Below are 11,055 nucleotides of genomic sequence, written 5' to 3' on the forward strand. Positions count from 1 at the left end.
GCATGTCAGCGTTGCTGTGAAAACACCCCCCAGCGAGAGTGTCTACATTCTGTGCAGTACTATCTTACTTAGCATCTTTGAATGGAAACAGTGAACAGAGAGGAGTCAGCAATAACTCAGAAGGTATCACGGGAAGGTAAGCTGGGAAGTGTTAACATCTGATGCCATTCTGGGTACAATTCCTTTCAGCAGCTTGGACTCCCAGCTGAGGCAGCTGAAGAGCATTCTGGGGCCCCTCTCTCAGGCTGTTAGCTGCCACCACAATCAAGCATTAATCATCAGACTTAAATCAAATCAGGAAAACATACACTTAATGCACACCACCTGTCTACTCATAAGATCATTTTATTGTCTTCCATCTGTTGTGACACTGACAATTCATAGCTTACATCTTTCACAAAATGATAGGAAACAGTGAAGCCCAGGCAGCAGTTGAGATGTTTTTCTGGCATGATGCTGTGGATTGGTAGCCAGGTCTCAGTGTGAACATGTGAGGAAATGGAGCCTTTAAAATGAAAATAATTTGATGAGGGGGCATCACTCTCCCTAGGCATCAATGTTAACCTCACAGATGAACTAGTTACATAAAAATGGGTTGTGCTGGGTGGAAGCTAACACCTTCCTGGAACTTTCCTGGCTTCCTATCTCTCCACATGACCTCTCCCACATGTGCACCTGCTGTTTTGATGGCACCTATCCTGAGGCCATCACTAGGGCCAAGCAGAACCCTTCAGAGCCATAAACAGAATAAAGGAGCTAGTCTCAGGTGTTCTTTTACAGTAACACAAAATGGTCAAATGCACATGGTAATTTTCCAACTCCTCCCTGATCGGAAGTTATCATGGAGAGTTATGGTGCACTGACATCTTGTAATGCTTCCCTCAGAAGTATGTTCAGTCACCCCCATGTTTGGCAACCACTAAGAAGGATATAAAAGCTGAGTACTTATATTGTGACAAGACCGTGACCAAGGGACAAATTTTCTTTTAGACCTTATATTTCTATTTCTTGACAAAATATAATATAATGGACTATAAAGAGAATTCCAGGACAGTCATGACTGTTACACAAAGAAACACTGTCTCAAAAAAAAAAAAAACAAAAAGAAGAAAAAAAAAAGAAGAAGAAGAAAAGAAAAGAAAGAAAGAGGAAAAAAAACAACAAGAAGAAGAAAGAAAGAAAAAGAAAAATCAAGCTTGACCTGGCCTGAAAACTTCTTCCTGCTGGTTAGCTTTCATAGCACTTGAAAGTGCTACCTCATCTACTCAGGAAGAAAAGCCATTAGTGGTATCCCTGAGTTGTGAACCCTCCATGCTACTGCAGATGTGTCAGGCAGGATGTGCTTGTTGGTGCAATAATGACACAACAGTCATGAGGATAGCAACTGCTCTTGGCTTAGATATGAAGCATGCTTTACAGGAGAGAATTCATGCCAACCACTATAAGCCTGACCAAAAGCCCATGTCTTGAGAGGAACTTGGGGGAGAAACCACCACTGTTGTCTTGCTAAACAGGCGTCTAGTCGAATTGTTTTCTAATTGATGTTTACACATGTGGATTAGTGCTGCCTTCAACCTTGACTAGAGAAGCTTCTCTCTACAGTGGGCAGCAGTTAATGCAGAGACTATAACTGGTCAAAGTGCCAAGGACAAGAGACTGTTGAGTGCTCAGCCCTAAAAGGAGCATCTCTATCAACTGTTACTACCTTCATCAAGGCTGCTGACAACCACTGGGAATATGGGAGACTTCAGAGTTCTGTTGACTCTTCCTTACTAGCTATTTTTGAATCAGAACATCTGCCCAAGGATAATTCTGTGATAAAAGGCCAGTGTCACAGGGCTGAGAGAATCCCCAAGTCTTGCCAGCTCCCCATTGGAGACAAAAATCACATCACTCCTGGAATATCCCCATTTCATTCCCATCCCATCACTGATACCTACATCCATGACTCCTTGTTAAAGAAGGTTGATCAGATAATCAATAAAAATTAACATAAAGACTGTACCAGGAAGATAACAAATGAAGCGTGCAACAAGAGAGAGCAGGGTGGGACCAACAGTTACAAGTACTTTCTAGAACACTAACAATGAGGAATGAAGAATCATAGCTTGTGACACCACATCAAAAGAACAAGATCACTTTATGCTTTTACACACAGTTTAAGATACAAGGAGAAGGAAGGAAGGAAGGAAGGAAGGAAGGAAGGAAGGCAGAGAGACAAAGGAGGAGGAGGAAAAAGAAGGAGGAGAAGGAGAAGGAGGAGGAGGAAGAGGAGGAGGAAGAGGAGGAGAAGAAGAAGAAGAAGAGAGAAAAGAATAAAGGAGAACTAATATTCCATGGGGTAGTAGCCAGAAGAGCCAGGTTTCTACAGCCAGGCTAAGAGACAGTACTGTATAGAGAAGCCAACTGAGCCCCAGGACATTTCCTGCTAGGCCTCAAAGCCACTCAAGGGCATTCACGCTAAAATGAAACCCTTGCTATTCTAGATGATTTCCCTGTGGCCATCAAGCATGTGAATTCAGCATACAGTTGGAAGGCAGGATAACTCCTCCTCAGACAGACAGGCCACCTGCCAGGAGAGGGTCAAGTGCTCATAGGAGCTAAATAAGGGGAACATAAAGCCTGCTAATGAGGCTCTTCCTAAACATACAAAATGTCTTGAGAGGAGAGCGGTTCTAATTTGCCAAGAAGAAAAGGAAGGCAGCGTCTGGGCAGGGTTCAGTGGCCAGCTCTGCTCTGACCCGCTGGGGGTCCCTGAACCAGGCAGTCACTTTCTCTGTCCCCAGGATTCTCATAAATTAATGAAGAAAACAAATGGCAGGAACAAAACAGTGGCTTTCAACTCCTTATTACACAGTGGACCAAATCCTCTTGTTTCTTTGAGCTGTTTGGAGGAAGTGCAGAGGCTATCTTTGTTCCCAGAGCAGACCCTCCTCCCAGGTTCAGGCAGGGTTCCACCCAGTCTCTATTGCCAGAAGCTCTGTCTACCTACCTAGCAGGGCAGATTTTGATGAAGGGAATAGAATCAAGGGCAAACCCTAAGACACTAAAATGAGTTGGCAGGAGGATGCAGGCTGGCACACAGAATCTGACTGTAAGATTTAGGAAGAATCCAGGATTTTCAGCCATGACCAGGGCAAGGCAGAAGACTGCAGATTTGGGGCACTGTAGATATTAGGGTTTGGCACGTGAGATCAGAAACTACTGGTGTGGAGCTGTCCTAGCAGTGAGACTTCATGGTCCCACTTGCTATCACAAACCTTTGCCACACCTGCCTTGGAAGAAGGACCTACTGCCAAATGGCAGGGGTTCTGCCTGAGCTACAGGATCCCAGGGGACCACATGCTGGGCCTTTCCAGCCTCCCAGTCCCAGGAACAACTCAAAGGCATTGTAGGACTCTGGCCCAATTTGGCTTCTCACTGTGCCCAATATTGTGTCCTTCCAGCCTCCAGCCTGCAGCCTACTTCCGGAGAATATAGTCTGTCACTGATGGGTTCTACTAAGACCAAGCCTCTTCAAATAGAGTGCCTTCTGATGCTGATAGTGTCTCTTGTAAGTCACTTCTATGAGTCTCTCACACATGTCTGTCCTTAGCTTTACACCCAGTGACATTCCTTCTGGGTTGGAGTGTTTACCGCCATGGAAATGGGTAAAGGCACCAACTCAGCACCTTTCCTTCTCCTTTGGAGAGCTGTCTGTGGGACACTTAACACCACACAGTAGGACTACTCCTCCATAAAGACTCCTTACAGCGTATAATGCAGAAAGAAAATGTGGATCATATGAATGGAAAATATGTGAAGAATAAAGTTATGAAGAATTAGACAGTCTAAGAGGGGTCCTGGGCACATTTTTCTTAGAGAGTGAAGCTGGCTACTGCAACATATTGGACCCCCAGACCTATCATTTTCCCTCACATGGAAGAAGCTATCCAGGTCTCTAACATCATGCGGGTAGGGACTGCAAAGAAACTGTCTCTAACTCAGTTGATTGAACATTTCCCATACACCTCAAAGTCAGCAGATAGTGTAGTGGGAGTTTTGGTTTCTTTAAAAACTAAGTTATGTTATGGTGACAGGTTTTTGTTTTAATCCCAAGTGTGAGATACGGAACTGCTTTTAGTTTATCCACCACTTGGAGAGGGGCATGGTCTTTGAAGGTATAAATATCAGAGCCCAGAGAGAGAGAGGAAGGGAGTCTGGAAGAGATGCTCAGGGAGAGAGGGATGGGGTGGGATAAGGGAGAGGAGCACTTCGAGGACATTTTGAGGGATGCTCTAAGAGAAGAGAGAGGCCTCAAGGAGATGGCCGGGGAAGGAAGAAGGCTGCTGCTGAATATCCTGATGGCTGAGATTGCTATTGCCCCAAAGAACTCAATCAACCTAACCTGCCAGAACTAAGTCTAAAGAGGTCTATCTATATCCTATCTCCCCACTAATTTTCTTTTTCTCCTACATAGGATTGGGGTGGGGCTGAAAAGAGGTAGAGGCACTACAAGGTAGCACAATTTTTTAAGTAGATAAAAAGCAAGCATAGCTGTAGTGAAATCCACTGTGTGTGTGTGTGTGTGTGTGTGTGTGTGTGTGTGTGTATGGATGTGTGCATGCATGTTTGTGTGTGGTCCTGGCCAGTGATCTGTGTCTTCCCTGCCTGTTGCTAAAAGAACTCTCTCTTCTTCCCCTTTCCCACTTCAATTGCCAGAGTCAGAACAATTGCCAGAGTATATTCGAATATTCATTCTATGCCTAAGAAGGTCAAGCCTTCAACTTGGCATCTCATATTTAACTGTCTAAGGCCCATAACCCAAGATGAGAGCTTTGGAAAATGCTGGATCTAATTTTTAATAAGTAGAGCCATTAAAAATCTTTTGGGAATGGAACACACATTTATTTGACAAACAGATGCCCAGTGCCAGGCACTGTGCTAGCTGTCACCTTCTGTGAAGAATGAGCAAAGCCATCCAGGGAAGGAATCTAGCTGGCCAGGTACAAGGAAGACAAGAGCCTTTTGCTGTCCTTCCCCTAATTCTGAAAAGTTTTCCTTTGGGCTAGTACATTTGCCTCTAAAAGCTGGTTCAGAGGGAAGGAATTCACCCATTTCCTAATGGCTCTAAGATATGACTCACAGCAAAAACATATCTCACAATTGCTAAATGAATAAATGAGCCAGTCTTGACTTGAAGCTGCCAGGGGTGGTCAATCCTACCCTAGGTTATATGCAGTGAATAAACACTTATTAAAAAAAAATCACCAGCGCATATGTCTGAACTGAGAGTGCACATGTCATAGAATGTTAGGAGAAAAGAAGGGTCAGACATGGTGGCACTTATAATCCCAGCATTCAGAAGGCTAAGGCAAGAGAATTGCCCAAGACCAGAAAAGGCTGTGGTATGAGACAGGAAGAAAAAAAGAAAGGAGGGAGGGAGGGAGGGAGGAAAGGAAGGAGGGAAGGAGGAAGGAAAACGAAGGGTCTGTGGTATGACTCAGTGGTATAGCATATGCAGGGTGATGGTTTCTATCTTCTGCACCTCAAATAGAGACCAGCTAACTTCTATTAAAATCCAAACATGATGGCATATACTTAAAAATGGCAGTATGCAGAAGGCTGAGATAAAAGGAATGCAAGTTTGAACCCAGCCTGGGCTACACAGTGAGACTCTGTCTCAAAAACAAAACAAAAGAAAAGGTAGAACAGAGAAGAAAACCAGGATGCTTGCCAGGGACCTGCCTGGGTGGCCATGTTCCTGCCAGCTTAGCTTAAAGGTGACATAGAAAGTGGGGAGCCTTTCTAGTTCTTTTTTCTCAATAACCAGAAGGTCAGTGCACCTAAACCTTGAAAACAAAAAGATACAAGTTATAAATGAAGGTTTCCCATAATGATATAGTAAAATCAATCAGGAAAAAAAAAAAAATGAAGTCGCTGGTTTAGCACTAGTAACTTAAAAAAAAAAAAAAAACTGACACAAAGCTCAAAGAAAATAGCATCTATTGGGGAAATAAAGATTATAACTGGGGTACAACAGATCTGGGCAGCTGAACTGCACCCCATAAATTAAGCAAGGAGAGTTTGCTGTTCAATGAATAACTTTCCTAGGTAGTTGTTTGCAGAGACAGTTCATTGGGCAGAAATCTTAAATTGCAACTTCGTTCTGATTGGCTAGCTAATTAGACCACTTCCAGCTGACAGGGACTGAAGGCAGATGAATACTGATTTCAACTAGCCACTGGAGATGGTACAACAGTCTTCCATTCTGTGGCTTAACCTTTAGCCCACATGATGCAATCCTCACTCTGCTCCCCCGGATCCAGCCTAAAATGCTTCCACCTCCCTGGCTTTGTTTTCTTTTTCAGAACCCAGGTCATCCAGAAGAGCAAGCTCTCTCAATCCAGCATTGGGATCAAGGAGAGCCAAAGAGAGTGGGGGCAAGAGGAGTCTCACCCTGGTGATTCATATTGATGATGATGTCATCACTATAGGCCAAGCTCTGGGACTGACCATGTGTGAAGACCCTAGCCTCTTCAGAAGCATCTGCTGCCTTCATTAAAGAGAGAAGAGAGGCAGAGAAATCTCCCTACCCTTGGGAAATCTTCCCAAGGCCCCAGGGCCAAGGTGTGTGTGGCCTCCAGTTGCCTGACACCTGGCTGTCCCTTTAGGGTATTAACACATGGAAAAAGTCCCTCCTCCCAGCAAGACTCAGCTCCAAATAAACATTTTGCTAAGCTCTTCTTCAATTCCACACTATAGGAAGAAAGTAAGGAGAAAAACAGAAGAGAGAAATGTGCTCCAGATTCCCGCAGAGAGGGGAGGTAGGGTCAGTGTGGAAATAAAGTCTAGGAAACTTTTGCGGAAGCCAAGCCTTGGAAAAAAATACATTGTCACACTCTCAGGACTACAGAGCCCCTGAGTTTCTTCCTGGGATGGGGCCAAGTCTGGAGGCCATCCTGTGCTCCTTTTCCCTCCAGCCTCAGGACATACCACTGGGATAGGCAAGCCAAGGACAACTGCTCATGGAGGATTAGAGACCTCTTGGAAGGGAAAAATATACCTGTGAGTTAAGCACAGTTGCATGCCTAGTGCCAACATTCCCATCTGCAGTGGGTCATCCCTGCCATGACACCGGTACCATGAGATGGTACCATGAAATAAAGTGTCATTTCACCTAGCTTTTTCTTGCCTGTGCCTTCTCTGTTTATGTGTGATTAGATACGCACTATACTTGACATTGTGCTAGAGTTGCCTCCAGTGTTCTATTAACATGAAGTCCAAGTTTGAAGCTAAGAAATGCCAGGCTATCTCACATAGCCTATGTATGTGCAGTCGGCTAGCCTGTCTATCTAGGTTGAGGAAATGCACCGATGTGTATGCACAAAGACCATCTGGCCTGACAATCCACTACTCAGGATGCTTTGCCAGCATTAAGTTTTGTGTTGTGACTCATTAACAGAGAGGAAGTCAGAACCCTGAGGGTGCTTAGCCAAGAGATTCCAAATGCCCCAGAGTAGAAAGCTAACCTCTGCAGGTGTACATATCCCTACAGAAGCCTGAGCACATCTGGATGGTTAGGGGTGAGGAGAGGGTTAACAGAGTTGAAGCTGCTTCACCTGGAAAGAAGAGTGGCCTGCAGCGCCTTGAGCCCAATCCTCCCAGGCTGGCCCTTACTCAACACACTCAGACAAACTGTTAGACTCAGGTTGTCAGAGTCGGTTCCTGGAAGGCCAATGAGAGTCAGAGTCCAGAGTGGCTGCAAAAGCAAAGGACTTTTATTGAGCCGACATACCGGGGTCCACCAGGATCAGAAGAGTTGGGGACCCTGAATAGCCAAAGCACGGGGTTCAAATATCCTCTTACAGAAGCAGATTTCAGCAAAAGTGGTTATTGCAGATCTTATTGGTTATTAAAGTTACACTCTAAGGGGATTGGGTAGATTAAATGGAACCCCGGAAGGAGTGAGGGGGCAGCCCCCGAGGCTGTTGGTCTCGGCGGGTGTTAGGGTGAGATAGGGGTGGGTATGAGGGTGCGGTTATTCTCAGAACTATCTCAGGCTAAGGGATTCTGGGTAAGGTGAGGTAGGGGTTGTGGGGTGTAGTAGTGGAAATTTTTCTTTAATTTGTCCTACCTTGGCCTATAGTCTTGGCAAGCTGAAAGCATAGTGGCTGCACTCTGGCTAAAGCTGATAGCTCTCTGGTTAACTTGAATTCTACAAAACCAGGGCTAGGAAAATGGGGTACTTGAGTGAAACAGCAGGCACAAAGTGAGAAGTATAGAGGATGTTTTCACAAGCTTAGAGGGGAAAGGAGCCTTTGAAAGGACTGTTTTTTAAACAGAATCATTATTTTTAAATTCAGTCTTTGGAACACCAAGGCAAAAGAGACACTTCAGAGTGGGGCATCATAACTGAAGCTCTCTGAAGGCTGAGGCAGGAGGATTGTGAGTTCATGGCCAACCTGTGTTATGTAACAATATTCTGCCTCAAAAAATGAAGAGAAGGAGGCAGGAGCCTAGATGTCAATTGGATCAGAACGTTATCAACAGAAATTGCTGGAAGCTGAAAATAATTGAGATGGAAAGTTTTCAGGGTAAAAGTAGAAGGTATAGTGGACAAAAAACAAGAGTAAAAATATACAAACTTGAAAGTCAGATACTAGAGGCGAGGAAAGGAGAAGGTTAACGGGTTGTTCGCACATGTATCAAGGCAATTTAAAAAGCTACTATTTTTTAAAGATCTGCTCTATTTTTGTTTATGTGAATGTCTGTGTGAGTATAGTTGGGTGCCCTTGGAGGCCAGATAAGGGCATCAGATCTGATGGTACTGGAGTTATAAAAAGTTGCGAGCCATCTGACATGAGTGCTGCAAACTGAATTTGGGTCCTCTGCAAATTTTCTTGACTTATATGAGCCAAGTCCCCAGTGCCAGCAAGCTGCTGTTCTAACAAAGCAAGACCTAATTGCATAGGTAGAAGCCACAAGTGTTCCGTGGGGATTTCTGCTATGCTTCATTTAACCTGATTGTAGGGACTTGCTTTACAGTTCACAAATACGAGTTTATCTCATCATATAATCCTTAAATTATAGATGTTCTTAGTTTAATTGCATTATAGTCAGAGGATATAAATGTGTCCCTAATATTTTTATAAATCCCTGAAGCATACTTGAAAATCATGCATAATCTCTGTTAGGTGTAGGATTTTTCTATTTCAGTAAATTAGCTTTTTAATTGTGCTGTTTATTATCAGTTTAATCTCTTGATTTCTTACACATGTTCTTGTGAAGAAAATGTAACCTTGCCTTAGTCTGGGCCCAAGGTGAAAATAGTCTTGGGATACTTTTGACCCCACTGTGACTTTGTCTCTACAAACTGATAAAAATCTTAGATAGACTCAGAGAAAGAGGAAGGATCAGTCCAAGACAAAAGACAGGGATTCTGGGTGGGGTATTGTATTGCCAGAAGGACAAAAGGATCATCAATTAGGAGGGAGAGAGAGAGAGAGAGAGAGAGAGAGAGAAAGAAGAAGAAGAAGAAGAAGAAGAAGAAGAAGAAGAAGAAGAAGAAAGGAGACAGGGAGGGAAGGGGAGAGGAGGGAGGGGGAAGGGGAGAGAAGGAGAGGGAGAGGAAGAAGGAGAGAGGGGAGATGGAGGGGAAGAGGAAGGGAGAGGGGAGGGGTGGGGGGAACCAGAGAGAGAAATCAGAGGTTCCAGCCCACAGCACGGGGAGTTGGAGGATTTGGCAGCAGTGGTGAGCTCTGTGGATTCCTCCAGGTTTGGTCCATGGATGATGCAGCTTCTTCTGCCCAATAGATGATCTACTAGACTCCTAAGAATTATGCCAGGGGAACTGTACCATGGAACTGATACCCAGAATATTTCATTCTTGCTCTCCTTAGTCTCCTTTCCCTCCTATTTAGAGTAGTGGGGTTGTAAGGGAGGTACATGCCTTTAATAAATCCCCAATAAAGTAGAATCATTAAGGAATTGGAGCCAACATTTTCTTTATAATTCTATTACTGTTATTTCACAGACATTACGCTATGAAGATGTGAATTCGTGACCCTGACTTCTCGTGGAACTTCCTTCTTCCAGCAGTGAATGAACAAACCTTGTTCTCAACTTTACTTGTCTTTTTAGTGTGCTGTATGTATTCTTTTTACTGGTAACTTTTTCTGATATAGCTTTTTCTAGTTAATGTTGGACTATTTTATGGACCTTCTTCTTAAGAATGTCTCTTGAGAAAAACAGAAAGTTGTGTTTCATTTTAAAAATCAAATCTGACCTGGGAAGGGGTTTAAAGTTTACCTCCTGTATTGTCCTTGGCTGGTGCCTTAGTTTGAGCGGGACCCCTGGGCCCAAATCTGCCTATCATATTGTTCTACTTGTAGATTTCTAGGACCCTCTGTATCCTTTTATTTTGCTATTCTCCCATGCGTCTCTCATTTAGAGTCCCAATTGGATGCCTTCCCCTCTGTCCCAGTTTCCTGGTAAGTGAAGGCTTTCGTGGGACATGCCCCTTGGGCTAGTATGCAGATATAAGTGAGTATATACCATTTGATTCTTTCTGCTTCTGGGTTAACTCATTCATTATGATCATTTCTAGCTCAATCCATTTATCCACAAATTTCGGGAATTCCTTGTTTTTAATAGCTGAGTAGTATTCCATAGTGTATATGTACCACAGTTTCTTTATCCACTCTTCTACTGAGGGACACTTAGGCTGTTTCCATGTTCTGGCTATTATGAATAAGGCTGCTATGAACATGGTTGAGCAAATTTTCTTGTTGTGTGCTGGAGCATCTTCTGGGTATATTCCAAGAAGTGGGATAGCTGGGTCTTGAGGAAGCCCTATTCCCATTTTTCTGAGATAGCACCAAATAGATTCCAAAGTGGCTGTACTAGTTGCATTCCCACCAGCAATGAAAGGAGTGTTCCTCTCTCCCCACATCCTCGCCAGCATGTGGTGTCGCTTGAGTTTTTGATCTTAGCTATTCTGATGGGTGTAAGATGGAATCTCAGAGTTGTTTTGATTTGCATTTCCCTGATGACTAAGGAGGTTGAGCATTTCTT

The sequence above is a fragment of the Acomys russatus genome, chromosome 3, assembly GCF_903995435.1.
Source record: "Acomys russatus chromosome 3, mAcoRus1.1, whole genome shotgun sequence".
NCBI lineage: Eukaryota > Metazoa > Chordata > Mammalia > Rodentia > Muridae > Acomys > Acomys russatus.